This window comes from Leptinotarsa decemlineata, unplaced genomic scaffold, assembly GCF_025532065.1.
Source record: "Leptinotarsa decemlineata unplaced genomic scaffold, Ldec_3_MD MMD2_tig00005462_RagTag_RagTag, whole genome shotgun sequence".
NCBI classification, from domain to species: Eukaryota; Metazoa; Arthropoda; class Insecta; order Coleoptera; family Chrysomelidae; genus Leptinotarsa; species Leptinotarsa decemlineata.
The window spans coordinates 191,502-207,895 of record NW_027412625.1 but is presented as its reverse complement, the minus strand read 5'-3'; the positions used below and the strand labels follow the sequence as shown (position 1 = coordinate 207,895).

The 16,394-nt window shown below is 34.6% G+C and overlaps 1 protein-coding gene across 2 annotated transcripts in view; it reads right to left on the bottom strand.

Moving 5' to 3' along the window:
- Positions 1–1,453: 1,453 nt before the first annotated feature.
- The window catches only part of LOC111514099 (cytochrome P450 9e2-like), a 46,157-nt gene continuing 31,216 nt past the window's right edge, over positions 1,454–16,394 (bottom strand). The window contains exon 5 of one of the 2 annotated variants that reach the window (XM_074179368.1): positions 1,454–1,707. The gene's annotated coding sequence lies outside the window, so the exon portion shown is untranslated. Of the gene's footprint in view, positions 1,708–7,756; positions 7,883–16,394 lie in introns of those variants that run through there. The other variant, XM_074179369.1, reaches the window with a different exon arrangement.

Below are 16,394 nucleotides of genomic sequence, written 5' to 3'. Positions count from 1 at the left end.
GAACAGGTGTTTGAATTTGGTTAATAAGTAGGGAACATTTTCGTTCTCGTTCATCGTTGAAACTACGTTTTTGAAATTCTTGGTCATGAACAATACCTAAAAAATTCTATTCATGTAGCAAGTGTTTTCCAAATTATCTAATCCAATTTTCTCCTCAAGATTTTCAATAAAACTCTACTGATTCTTAAGGAAGAACATGTTTCACCTAATCTGCGTAACAACCATTTCTCAAGCTGCGATCGATCCTTCCAAGTGATGAATACGGCTCTTGCTCGTGGTTCTGGTTTCCTTTCCACCGAAAGGAAACCAGAACCACGAGGACTGCAACTCATATTTGGAGGGCAAGAATGAACTTGATCCATTTGAGATGGATCAATCACTTGTGAATTAACCTTGATAGGGGACTGATGAATAGCCACATATTTCGGCTTGTTTCGAAGAGATTTCAGTTCCGTACTGAAATGAGGGCAATACATGATCTCATCAAAATTATGTGATGGTGGAATAGTTTCGAGGACTGAAGCAGCATTACCAGGAGACAGAAAAATATGCTATTAGCCAGGTCGGTTCGACGTGGGTGCTTTGTTTACTCACTCGAATTGACTGCCGTGTTGGTCGGTGGTTCAAGCCCCAGTTTGAATGTTCGATTTTCACTTGCTATCGTTCAACCCGTGTAAGGAATCAAACGTTTAAAGGTGATACTTCGTTAATCCTTAGCTCGCACATGTTTCGAATTTTGAGGGTTGTTATTCGTAGGGGTGCGACAGCTGGTTGACGGAAAAACAGATTTCAAAACAGATTATGTGTACACCAATTTCTGAGTAAGCAAATCCATTTTAGCAATCTACGGAGCAGTAGAGCAATCTACAATTTATTTTCAAACTATTTGAAATACATTTATTCTTCAATTCTATATCAATATGGCTTTTGGAGATTGAGCTATAAAGAATTTTCCATTTCGGACACTATTTCTAGTATTCATTTGATATTAGACGAGCGTAGGAAACATAAACTTTTGTCACTAGATCTTTGTAAAGCTTTAGACTATGAAATATCTAAAACAAGTTACTTTATCAAAATTATTGATTGCTCCTGATACTTTTGAAGTCGTATCTCAAACTGATTTAATGAATATGAGCTTATATCATAAATTCATTTACAAGCTTCAATTTGCTGAAATATGAATCCCTACATGTTTTTTTCTCCATGGAATAAATCATTTTGGAAACGATGTTGATAGTAATGAGCAGGTAAATATCATGTTCACGAGTTTATTTTGTCAATTTTTTCATTCCAATCCAAATACCATCTTTAGCAAGCAAATTGAAACTCTTCTCAGATGTTTCCACATATAGCGGTGTTTTCTTTAACGGTTGTAGTTCGAAATGTGACAGAAGATGGAAAAATATCACTTTTGTTTCAAGAAGAGCAAATCTTGATCCTATACAGTTTCTTGGTCCAACTCCAAATGGAATAAAAGAGTATGGGCGGATTTTCGCTTTATTTTCTTCGTTGAATCTTTCAGGATCGAAACATTCTGGTTCTGGATGATATTTAGGATCTCGGTGTATAGCAAAGATTGAGAAGATATGTAGGAGTTTTTTTCCAAATGCACGGGATCCTCTCCTGGATTTGCTGGGTTTATAGTATAAGGTGCTGTACACATTCTATCAGTTATCACTGAAGGTGGCAATTTCCTCAATGTTTCTGAAAACAGAAATGGTTGTCACTCAAGTGATTTGATAAATGACAAAGCTAATCTATTCCAAAACAGATGATAATATATTTGTTTGAAGGTGATCGACAATGTTTCATGATGAATTTTATTAGTTCCATTATCCATTCCATTATACAATGATTTGAAATCCCTGAAAGAACTGATAAAAAGAAGAATTAAAAATGATAAGAATAACAATTATATCAAGTAAAAGAAATCTGTAGTAAAATAATAGTGAAATAAAATACAGATAAAAAAGTACGACTGAACAAAAGATAGATATGAAAAGTTAAGAGATTCCAAACCAAGTTACTTCACGATGCGACGTTTCGATTGTTAGTATTCACAATCGTCTTCGGGTGAAGACTGGACACCGAGAGATAACTATTTATGGGTCATTCGAGTACTGTTCTCTGGGAACAGAAGATCGAAGAGGTTCTTAAGAAGGCACAATACACGGAGATCGTACACGGAGAAGTACGTTCCTCTCACATCGATCATCAGTTCCAGAGATTCGGCTACTCAAAACTTGTCTAGATTTTCACTCTCCATGATACATACATTATAAGGAAAACATCGTCGTTTGTGAAGAATTCAAGATATTTTGACGAACTACTAGGTGCAATTGAATTCACTCAGCAAGACCAACTAAACAGTTTCGACATGGAAAGCCTTATACCAACGTTTCGGTCAAAGAAGCACTCCATATCATACAGAGGAAGCTATCCGAAAACGAAGACCTAGAAGATGGAACGAATTTACCAACTATAGAAGTAATCAGGGAATTACTAGGATGATTTGTACGAAACTGTTATTTTCAACTGAAGGACGAATTTTTTACACAAGATGAGGGACTACCAATGGGATCGCCACTTCCACCAGTCATAGCCAACATATATCTATGGAGTGGTGGAACTCTGGCCATTGAAGAAGCCAACAAGAAACCTCGTGTCTAGTTGAGATACGTTGACGACACCTTCATGATATGGAACCATGGGAATACTGAACTAGACGCTTTCCTGAAACACATCAACAGAGTAAAACCTTCCATTACTTTCACAATCGAGAAGAAAGTCCACAACGAATTGCCATTCATGGACGTATTGGTGAATTGAAGAGGACCGACACTAAAAGGAAAACATCTCTATACCGAAAATCAAGTCACTCGGGACAGAATCTGAACCATGAACCCAACCACCATCAATCGACTGAAAAAGGAATCATCAAGACTCTATCAGATCGTATTTTCGGGCTTTGCAATACGAAGGAAGGTCTCGAGATGGAACTAGACATCATCAAAAATGATCTTCAACGAAATGGCTACTCCAAAGCGATGATGGAATAGACTTTGGTTGAAAGAGAGCAGGAACCTCGCAAGGAAGAGGAGCCGTCACAACCAGTGCTTGCACTTCCCTACATCAGAGGATTACCGGAAAGGATAAGAAGAATTGGTTCCAAGTACAACATAGGAACATAATCTGTAGCAGCCTCACGGAAACCAAGCCACCAAATGTGGACTGTGATTCCAAGAATTGCATTTACCGGATACCCTGTGAGTGCGGAAAATCCTATACCTATCTGTGAAACTAAGAAGCTATTGAATGTTTGCATTGCCGAGCACAAGAAACATACACAGCGTGGGAAAACCAGCAAATCAGGAATAGCAGAGCATGTTTGGACCCACCAAAATAACATCAAGTAGTCCCAAGCTGAGATCATACACAAGGAGGAAAATTGGTTTACGAGAAAATTCAAAGAAGTCCAACATGTTGTCCAACAATGTATTCAGCCAAGCCAGCCTAGAGATACGCAATAAATGGAAACCTATAATCAAGCGAAAAATGGCCAAGAAGTAATTTTGTATTGGACACTAGGAAAATATAATGTCACCTAACAAATAGAAAGGTTCGGGCCATTTTAATAATTCCACTTTTGTTATCATAAAACTGGTAAAGACTTTGTTTGTGATATTTTAACTGCGAATGAAATTTTATTGACAAATATATAGCCTATAATTAGTGAAATTTAAACGCGCCACTCTTTTATAAAAAAAAATTTAAGAAATCATCAATTATACAATAATGCACTCTGTTGATATACTAATTTTCCAGTCGCAAATTAACTCAGTTTGTTCTGAATAATATAATCTTATGATATCTATGTACTTTTCATCTGTAAATATCAACATCTGCAATATTTCATATTATCAACTCTTTTAATGTCAGTATTCCGAGTTGCTATCATTTTAAAATAGCGTCGTTCTATAAAATTTGTTGGTATTAATAGCAGGAGTTTTAACGTATTTTAGCTTCTACAACAATAATTATAATAATAATAATAATGTTCTTTATTGGGTGAAATAGAATATAACATCCAAGAGGCGAAGTTCAAAACTGCAGTGTAAAACACTTCAGGTTTGTTCTGTTAAGAAACACTCAGTTCTAGATGGCATTGCGGCAGAGTCGGACAACTTTTGAAGCTGTAGTTTTCTATAAAAATGAAGATAGGATTTCTCACGTATTTTATGGATGAATATTACCTGTCAGGATATTTTGACTAAGAAAATTGTATCATCGATTATAAAGGCTGAATTCCAAAGGAGCTTTAAGCCAGTGATTTGAGTATATTTAAACATGGTGCTCTACTCAAATCGACGGATCATTAAAATAACCTTTTCAGGTTTCAAGCAAGAACAAATTGAAGCACTAGTTTACGTGGGTCTTCGGCTGAAACGAACCACTTGTCTTAATTTTTTTTCCAGTGACCTATTTTAGATGACGTTATTAGGTAAATGGGTATTTCTCATCAAATTGCGAAATTTGATTCCCGAGTCATTGGTTCCGAATCATATGCATTAACAACGCAAGTCTTTTTTTTATTCAATTCATGCTGTCTAATACTACTTTTGTTCAAAAAGAGAACATTGCCACTTGAAAAAAAAAAGATATGGCCACTTTGTTACAATGAAAGTCATTCCCTCACCTTGTCCCTTAGTACAAAAATATTACTAAAATGCCTGTTCAACTAAAATAAATCAAAATTTCCTATTAATGAAGTATCGCAAATGAATTAGAGAGATGTGCGTTATTCTATGTCAAAACTGTCATTTTACAACGACGGATTTATAAAAAAGATAATTCGATTTTAAATATGTCCCGCCAAATGAAATCATTTCCTCACCATATAACGAATATTCGATTTCTGAACGTATCAAACGATATTTTTATACATAACCCTATGAAATTAGTACCTGGCAACACTTTCAAATGTTTCAAAATGGCGATTACGTTAAAAATAGTTAAGAGTTACATTTATGACGATCATTACCTCACGTTACATATATATTAGGTATTTTAGTATATATGTATATTATTTGTTGTTTTTATGCGTTTTTGGGAGTAATATGCATATTCGAAATGTAAACAACAAATTGAGGTTATGTAGCGGTATTCTTGTAGCTTTAGTTAAAATTCGTCATTCCCTCATGGTCATTTCCTCACTACATTTGGGAGTGAGGAAAGGACGGTGGGATGAGGGAATGATTCATAAAGTATTCTATATTTCTTTTAGATTTTTTATTTATTTCTAGCAACTGGTATTATATGGTATTTAATTAAAACCAGGTACAAGTATATGGTAGCAAAATGACACGGTCAATGAGGTTGAGTGCTGCGGAAAAAAAATTAGAGTATGATAGAAAAAGGGGAGAAAAAATTGAAAATAATACCAAATTTTTGGAAAAACTGCGGGAAAAGGACAGATTAAAGTATTTAAAGAAAAAAGATATAGGTCAGGTCAAATCAGTTATACATATGACTGCTAGAGAACTTAGACAAAAACTAAAACAATGGAAAGAAAATAGTAAAGTGTATGGAAATAAAAAAGCTATAATACATACAAACATTCACAGAGAGTACTTGATAATACACCCACACAAAGTCCAGCATCAGATATGCAGCAAAGTAGAGAAGATGTAGCTGTTCGAAATAGACGACAGATGCGAAGGCGCCGAGCTATTTTGTATGCAAAAATTGTAAATTTGGAATGCAGTGAAATTAACTGAAAAATACAAGAAAAGGTAAAAAGGTAATATAAAAGTTCCTGAGATTGTGAAGAAGAAATTATTTTTCAGCGAGGCGTTTACAAGAGACCTAGGACAAGTTATGATGGTCTTGGAAAAAAACATGAAAAAAGAAAAAGTGTAACAAAATGTTGAAATTCAAATCACTGCAGAAATAAATACAAGTTACTTCATGAATCAAAACCTTTTTTCAAAAAAGACACTTCCAAAAAACAAAAACCTCGCAAAATAAGCTTAGTGCCTAAATAAGCACTAAAATGCTTAGTGTCGAAGACGATGTAATTGAATTTTTGGAGAAAGATGAGAATTCAAGAATGTTATCGGGTAAAAAATACTGTTTAAAATCCAACGAAGGTAAAACACAACAAAAGCGTGTTTTATATGATCACTGCATAATTTACAGCAACAGGTTTTGAGCACAGTTAATTATAAGATAAGTTTATCAACCTTCTGCAGATTCCGACTTTTTTGGATTACTTGGCAAAATGTTAATGCACGAAATATTTGCCAATGCATACAGCATACCAATATTCAACTGATGCTGGGAAGACGTGATACAAAATATAAAGACGCCAAAGTTAGTTAAGAAGGGGAATTATGTTATAACGGAGATAGATGAGAGTGATGTGAAAACTAAGACTGATTAATTTGATCTCAAAAAATAAAAAGTAACGCAAGAAAAAATTAACATTAATGATTATTATTGTCACTTGAATATATATGAAGAAGTTCAAAGTTATGAAGAGTATTAGATACAAAGATTAAAAATAAATACTTGTAGGTTTAAAGATAGAAAAAACATTTATTACCTTTTTAATAGTATATTTGTTAATTTTTTGAGTTATTTATATCAACTATACGTACAAAGTTTTTTAGTTGCTCTCCTTCAGAATAAGATATATCTTTTTTTCATTTCATAAAGATTACATAATTTTGTTTATTATTCTTTGTTTTTTATCTGAAAATAATAATAAATCATTCCCTCGCCCTGTTAAGCATTCCCTCTTTTTTATTTTTTTAAATATTTAGTTTTAAGAGAATATAGACAAAAAAATGGCAGACCAAGACTTCTAAATAGATCTCTTCAAGCTACTTTATTGATTTCAGCAACAAAAAAAGAAAATTCCATTAGAAAAAAAAATTTTAATTATGTCTCAAATTTTGAAATTTCGTGAGAAATACCCAAATAGTTATTGGGACGCTAGTCAAATAAAACTGACAAATCATACTTCATCACACGACCTCTAGAATCAATGTCAGCTGGTTCTTCTTGCATGCTGCATTTTATTCTTGGCGACAGCAAATATATATTAGCGTAAATGATTTGATTTTATAAGTTATTTTATTGAAATAGTTGGGAAAAGTGACATTATGGTAATAAAACCAAATTGTGTTTGAAAGCATTCCAAAAAATAATTTCATTGAAGCTACAGAAAGCAGTTATAAAATAATATCAAAATAGGTTTATAAACTTCACAGGAAAGTGCTATAAAACTGATACAAAACAATTGACTTTCATAGGAAAATATGTTCTATAGGTAGGTTAGTTGTAAAAATATTTCTGTGATAATTTTGTGACTATTGTAAATGCAATAATTTGAGTTGAAAACTCAGTTTATCACTGAAGTATTGTGTTTTTCGTTAATATCAAAAGCATCCCTACATTGGAAAATAATATTTCAAAATCCGTCATCATACAATTAAAAGTAGAACTGGAACCTCCATCCACTCCATCTCCTGAAGATGCCAACTTAATTGGTAAAAAACGCGTCGAGGTGTGTATTGAAGTTCTGGTGTTTGGAAGCAGTACTTGTTTGTTGTTGAACACAGATATATTTGAAAGGAGTTCAGGAGTAAAGCTCAACTGTGTTTAGGTTTCATCATTCAAATATCCCAGACATCAATGTAAATATCTAGAGATCGACTTACCAATACAAACTTCCTTTGCAGTGGCAAAGCCTGTTTCTACAGTATTTTCTTCATTTTACTTCATTCCCTTCCTTGATTCCATTAGAAGATGTATCATATCAGGACGATTAATGTTTTTCTCTTCTCGAATTCTTATAGCATTATCTACTAACTCGCTGAAAAACACACCAACACTTCTGGGAAAGAGGGACACATGTATTTGAAGTAACTTCAAATGACAAAAAACAGAAAGGTCATTTGAAAAAAATGTTGTGTGGTTACATTAGCAAAAATGATCAAATCAGATAATCAGTAATATTGCAAAAAAACCTCTTGTGATTTCTGAAATGAATTCTTACAATATGGGGCCTGATTAGAAATAATTCCATTCCGAAACCTGGGAAAATAGGATAGAACTGGGTGTGAACTCAAAGATCATCGGTCTCATATTAACTGACACTCCCCAAAAACTACTTGAGAGGTATATTAAAGACGAAGTACCGTCTAAAGGACCACTGCATCGAGCCAATAGAAACGACTTTATGTCGTCAGGTAAGTGTCAGAATATACTCACACGAACAAGGAAGTACTTTCAACTGCTTTTTTTTTTGTATAATGAGTGATCATAGGTTCTCAGAACGGAGAAGTAGAAACTTGGACCTCTATATTTCTGAGGTAATATGCGTTGAATATGCGTGATTATACTAGATCGCAGAACTTCTGAGCAAAATTCAGAAAGGATTAGGAAAAGAAGCAGAAGAGCATTATTAATGGCTAGATGCACATACGAAAAGTTATGATAACAATGTTTATGTATTGATAACCATTGAGTTAATGAGCGACCGCAATAGGAACAATGAAAACCACACCAGTTGATGACACTTTTCATTCTACCTGATTTACTTTTGTAATAACGGGGAAGATAGAAGCGAGCCTAGTTTTACGCTACAAATATGTTCAGAGACCATCGTTAGGAATTGATGATGAAGTTATTCCATGAATTTGCTTGACAGAAATGCACGGCATTCAGACAGTCCTGGAACCAACCATGGCACAGAAGGTAAAATGTTTCAGAGAATCTGTTTACCTGGGCGGTGACGTCACAATCAAAGCCATTACTACTAGTCTTTTTACGCTTGATCTGAAGTGGAAAAATTGATGGTAAAATGCAATAATTTGAGTTGAAATTTCAGTTTATCATTGAGATATTATGTTTTTCGTCAATATTGAAAGCATTCGTACATTGAAAAAGAAAATTTCAAAATCCGTATCAGCAGGGTATAACGATATGCTTGTTTTTGATAATAGGAGCAATGAAAACCCTACCAATTGATAACACCACATTCTATCTACTCTACTTTGTAATAACGGAGGAGCTAGAAGCGAGTTTTGTTTCACGCTACAAATATGTTCAGAGACCATCATTAGGAGTGGATGATGAACACGTTATGATGATGGACGTTAACACTTATCAAATCGTACCTCACAAATAGATATCAAGATGTTTCTTGCAATAATACCATTTCTAGCTTCAAACCTGTAGTACATGGAGTCCCTCAAGGATCTATCCTTGGGCCCTTACTTTTTATCATCTACGTAAATGATTTCTGCAATTTTATGGCGCCAAATGAAACAATTCTTCATGCTGATGATACCACCTTAATCTACAGTGGAAATAGTATCAACAAAATAACAGAAATATCGGAAGACATTGAAAATAAAGCTAATACTTGGTTCCTAACAAATAATTTGAAATTAAATACCAATAATACACAACGTCTTCAATTCTCCACTGTAGGCCCCTCAAATGATAGCGTGAAATTACTTGGCATAACACTTGAAAATAGTTTATCTTGGCATCAACATACAAATCAGCTTAGGAGCAAGTTATCCAGCACTATTTATGTTCTAGGACAACTTCAAAATATTACCAGCTTCGATATATTAAAAATTACTTATTATTCGCTTTTTCATTCTTACATTGATTATGGGATTGTTCTTTGGGGAAACTCACCTGGTTCTCTCAATATCTTTAGGTTACAAAAGCGAGCCATTCGAATATTGGCAAATGTAGGTTTTCGGGAACCGTGTCAGCCAATTTTCAAAAAACTAGGTATCATGCCTGTACCAACGTTACTCATTTTTCATGTTTTGCTAGAAATCCTCAGAATTGCGAGTACCTTACCAAAACGTTCTAATATTCATCAGTACCGTACGTGATACGCTGAAAAGATCTGTACAAATCGATATCGCCTAGCTAAATCACAAACAAAATTCTTTGGATTACAACTTATATAACTGTTTACCAGTCAAGCTGAAAGATCTTAGTATGAATAAATTCAAACAATCCATTAAACAACTACTATTGGAGGGCTGCTTTTACTCTGTCTCTGATTACCTGGGGTATTTTAAAAATCGCTTCTAAGTCCCAACATACAACCAACATATTCATCTGACTACCGTAAATATGCTATATCATGTTTTTCTTTCATGTTTTTAATGTTAATCTTTATGTTGCTCTACTTTTTATCTAAAATTATATTTTATACTCATCCGATCTGAAATTACTTTTGCTGTGCGTAAGCATATGTAACAAATTTGTCATGACTTGCTACAAACATGTAAAGTGTAATGTGGTTAAATAAACTTCTATTAATTCCAAAAACATGCTTGACAGAAATTCATGATATACCGACAGTTCGAAAACCAACCATGGCACAGAAGGTGGAATATACTTTGATGTCAAAAACTTATAGTACTGCTATCAACTCGATCTGTTAAGAAAACATCTGTTTAAAATATGTTTTTCCATTAACCAGATGTCGCAGCCCTACAAACGACAACCCTCGGAAATCGAAACTTGTGCGAGCTAAAGACTAACGAGGTCTCACCTTTTATCGTGTGATTTCTAATACAAGTTGGACGATAGCAGGTGAGAATCGATCGTTCAGCCTGGTGCTTGAACCACCGATCAACACAGGCGTCGATTTGAGTGAGTGAACAAAGCACCCACGTCGAACCGATCGGGTATCGACCGACCGATGAAAAAAAATCATTTTCCATGTGAAAATCCTGCAACGAATTGAAGAACTGACATGAAAATGCCGTGAAAAAACTGGCGAAATAGAATAAACGGAAATGTGATGAAATTGGTCGATTCAAACCCATAACGTATTTAAGTTATGGGTTTGAATTTAGTCATTTACACCGAATATATCTCGAGTGCACTGGACAGCCGTGAACAAGTTGATTCACTGTATACTGATTTCAGCAAGGCTTTTGACAAGGTTGATCATAACATACTCATGTCGAGTATGTTATGATCAACTGGAATTGGTGTACAGGGCGATTTTCTTAGGTGGCTGTCCTCTTATGTATTTAATCGTAGTCAACTTGTTAGTATCAATGGATTCAAGTCGACACCCTTCGTGGTTACCTCAGGGGTAACTCAGGGCTCACACCTGGGTCCACTGTTGTTTTTAGTATTCATAAATGACATACAGTCTTGTTTCCTTTATTCTAATATTTTCTTATATGCAGACGACTCGAAAATATTTAAAAAAATTACCTCCATAAGAGACTGTTTAAAAATTCAGGAAGACCTTGCTATATTTGTAATATATTGTGATATGAATAAGCTGAAACTCAACGTGGAAAAATGTACATGTATTTCGTTTTATAGAAATCATTCACCCATATTGTTTCAGTATTTGTTGAATAGTATTGCATTAAATAGAGTAGAATATATCAAGGACCTTGGAGTATACTTTGACACAAAATTGAATTTCAATCGCCATGTTGAATATGTCATAAATAGAAAGTAGTTGTTTACAGCTGATTCTCGGCCTCCCCCCACCACTATGACGTATTAATTGCTTTTTTTATTGGTTGTTGTTTGGTGAAGTCAAGGTGATGTGACCTTGAAGGGTGTGGTGTATGGATCGTTCAGAATTTTTTTCCCGGTTCTAATCCTCCCCCCACCAATATGACGTGTTATTTGCTTTTTTTGTTGTGCAGTGAAGTCAAGGCGTTGTGACCTTGAAGTGTCTGGTGCATGGATCGTTCAGATTTTTTTTTCATATGAGATTTTGTGTGTTTATGTGTGTGTGTGTGTGTGTAGGAGAATGCACGGTACAGGGTTTCATCATGTGCTTGTTTGTCTATGTACAAACATACGTCTGCATACTTCGAAGATCCTCCAAGTAATAAAGGCTCCATCGGTGTGAGGGCACCAAGTTAGTAGTGGAGTGACGTCACAGCAATAACCGTTCAACGGCTAGAGAGCGACATGTTCACTCCACGACGTGTGGCAGAGTAATGCGTATTCATCGGTCTGCCCTCACCTCTCCCGAAGCGATGAAGGTTGTGACGTAACGCATTGCTCTAGCCCCGCTATCGATGGTGACACCACGGCAGCCTAGGACCGTCTGCCTAACGTCTACCCTCTCCGAGACCGCAACGACCACTGCTTGCTCGTATATCGACATCTGTTATCGCATTCAGTTGGGAGGTAATCTTGGCGCATGTAGTTGAGAAGTGGGGTTGGCTATGACGTCTTGACGGGTCCTATCAGAGTGTATTTAAGAAGCGTACGAGTGTTGGCTATGTCAGTTTACATCAAGTGAGTTAGTGAGAACTATTATATAAAATGTATTCTTGTGACTGTAGTAAATCTTTCACTCGTAGTGATAATCTTCGTCGGCATCAGCTCCAGAGTTGCCAAGGAGGGCCTGCAGTGAAACGGGTTAGAGTGGATAATGCAACACCTATGTATACGTGCAATTGTTGTAATGTGACAATTCCTATGACCCAAGTGAATTCTCACCGAAGAACCATGAGTCATAAAAATAATGCATGTGTTCAATTGTCTGACGGTGTTCAAATTATAACGAATGCATTCAATTGCCGCATTGCTACATACAGGGTGGAGAGTTCGATTGTAACCAGTGACTACATGTCATTTTTCAATGAGATTAGGCAGAAGGTCATTGAATTACTGGAATCAGCCGTCAGGATCCATGGAAGCATCAAGGTGAATATGGAAGTTTTTGGGAATTATAATCTTCAGACTGATGATTCGAGGGACACGAAGTCATTTAATTCCCAAAATAAAATAGTGGACCAATCTTCAGATTTGAATGCTGTTTTTGATGGATTCCGTGATGTAATTGTGGCTCAAACGACCGAGTTCCAGGATCGTGACTCAGGTATTTATTTTTTAAAAATTTCAATAAGATTGAATAGTAATATTTTTTTTTATAATTCAGGTTGGACTTGTGAAAAAATATTGTTTCTCGAGGTCAACATTAATAAATACAGTCCACTGGAAGGACGTTCATATGTGAAGCTGCCTCAATGTATTCAATGGAAGAAAGCTGTTGTGAATGTTCGTAATGAAGATCAATATTGTTTTGCTTGGGCTATAACATCAGCACTATATCCTGCAGATAGTCGAGTGTCCGAAATTACGTCATATCCACATTTTTCCACTGTTTTAGATGTCACAGGTATGGATTTTCCGGTTAAAGTTAATAATAAGAGTATTGAAAGATTCGAAGATAGGAATGATATTTCAATTGATGTTTACGGTTTAGAGAGTACATTTGAGAAGGGTAAAATGAAGTATGAAGTGATTGGTCCATTGCGATACTCACAGAGAAGACTCCGGAGACATGTCAATTTGTTGTTTATAACTGATGACTCCGGTAATGGTCACTATTGTTGGATCAAAGATCTTTCAAGATTAGTTTCTAATCAACTATCAGCTCATAGACAGAAAAAATATTTTTGTGACGGATGTTTGATATATTTTTCTGATGAGAGATTGCTTTTACGTCATAATATGTATGATTGTAATCACATTAGTACCACAACACCAACTACTAATTTAAAGATCAATAAATATGGTAGAATGGTTGCGGAAAATAAACTAATGTTTGAAAACTTTGAGAGACAAATGAGGGTGCCATTTGTAGTGTATGCTGATTTTGAATCAGTGCTTAAACCGATTCATGTGAATGAGCCAAATCCTGAAAGTTCATACACGATTAAAACATTCGAACATGCCCCATATTCATTTGCTTATTTGATAAAGTGTTCATATAATCATGATTTGTCAAAATTTGTTACATATAGGGGTGTAGATGCAGCTCAGAAATTTGTGAGTAGCATTGAAGATGATTTGAAAGAGATACATGAAAATCATCTCAGAAACCCTAAACCAATAGATACACAAACTGTCGAAGAAGAAGAACAGTTTGCTGCAGCCAGAACTTGTGGTATATGTAATAAAGCATTTACTGATGGTGAAGTCAAAGTAAGAGATCATTGTCATGTCACAGGAAAGAAAAGATCACATGCCGCTCACTCGAAATGTAATTAAAATTTCAAAATACCAAACTTCATACCTATCATTTTTCATAATTTAAGTGGTTATGATTGTCATTTATTCATAAAAGAATTGTATAGGAATAAAGAGAAAGTTGATGTTATCCCGCAAACTAAAGAGAAATATATATCTTTCACGAAGCATCTCTTTACACACAGCTATACCGATAAAGATGGTGTGGTTAGGAAGAATTATCTCAAAATGAGATTTATCGATAGTTATAAATTTATGACTGATTCGTTGGAGAAGTTGGGTGCAAACTTGACCTCCGATCAATGTTTGGAGATGCACAAACATTTCCCACAAATTGAGAAATTCAATTTGATGAGACAGAAAGGTGTATTTCCATATAGTTTTGTTGATGACATCGACAAATTGAATTAATCATTACTTCCGACAAAAAATCAGTTTTATGACACACTCAATTGTGAACATATATCGGAAACTGATTATGATAGGGCTAGAAATGTTTGGAATTTATTCGAGTGTCAGAATTTGGGGGAATACTCTGATTTGTATTTGAAGTCGGATGTATTGCTACTATGTGATATTTTTGAAAACTTCCGCACCACAAGTTTAGAGATATATAACTTAGATCCGGCACAATATTACACTGCACCTGGATTATCATGGGATGCCATGTTGAAGTTCACTAATGTTGAATTGGAATCACTAACTGACATTGATATGATTCAATTTTTTCAAAAAGGTATACGAGGTGGAATTAGTCAATGTAGCGAGAGGAAACATATAGCAAATAATAGATTTTTACCGAATTATAATCCCAATGAACCTTCCACATTCATTACATATTTAGATGCAACAAATCTATACGGTCACAGTATGTCACAACCTCTACCAACAAGTGAATTTACATGGTTGACACCAAATGAAATTCTTAATCTTGATGTGATGGATGTGAGTACTGATAGTCCGTATGGGTATGTATTTGAAGTGGACATTCATTATCCACAAGAGTTGCATGATAAACATTCTGACCTTCCATTTTTAGTCGAAAAAATAATACCACCTCGTACACAATCGAAAATTCCCAAATTAATTCCAAATTTGAATGATAAAAGAAAATATATTGTTCATTATAGGAATCTACAGCAAGCTGTCAAAAATGGATTGATTGTAATGAATACACATAGAGTATTGAAATTCAAACAATCATGCTGGATGAAACCCTATATAGATCTTATTACTGAAATGCGTAATAGGTCTAACAACAAATCTGTTAAAGATTTCTATAAACTAATGAATAATGCGGTATATGGAAAGACAATGGAGAATGTAGATAATCGAATTGATGTTAGACTCGTTACACATTGGGAAAATATAAAGGAAAATATAGGTGCCAGCACTCTCATAGCCAAACCAAATTTCAAAAATTGTTCAATTTTCACTGATAATTTCGTTGCCATTCAATTGGGTAGAGTGAAGGTTCATTACGATAATCCATTATATTTGGGATTTTCCATATTAGAATTATCTAAAACAGTCATGTATGACTATTTCTATGGATGCATCAAACAACACTTTGATGAAAATGTCTCTTTACTTTACACAGATACCGACTCGCTCATTCTTAAAGTAAACACAGAAAATTTTTATGAATTCATAAAAACTAACATAAGTAGATTTGATACATCCAATTACGGTATAGTTAACCAATTCAATATTCCAGTAACAAGTTCAGTCTTGGGTAACTTCAAAGATGAATTTCCAAATGATCCAATCATGAGTTTTTATGGTACAGGTGCTAAAGCATATTATGTGAAATCTGTTGATGGTGAATTTAAGAAAGCCAAAGGGGTTAAACGATCGGTAATAAAGAATGAATTGACATGCGAAGATTATCAAAAAATCGTCGAACAAGGTGGTATGATATTCAGAAAGATGAATTCATTCAGAAGCGTGTTGCATGATATGTATACTGAATTGAAAAATAAAGTTGCATTATCATACCACGACGATAAACGATTTATCATTCCGAATACTACCCACACTCTTCCTTGGGGTCATAATGATATTGAATTTTATGAAAACGATCCAAATGAGAACATTCGTTGGATAAGTAATATTATTCAACAATCACAATCTCAGGAGACTCCATTGGATCAATTGATTAATTCATTATCTGCCGAGATCAATGATTGAAGTTTCATTCAATATCTTCAAAACCGGAAAATTCAATATGACAGAAGTATTGTGATATTAATGTATTATGTATGTATGTATATGTATTACTGTAATGAATATAAAATGATTAAAATTTTATTTGTATTATTTCTATT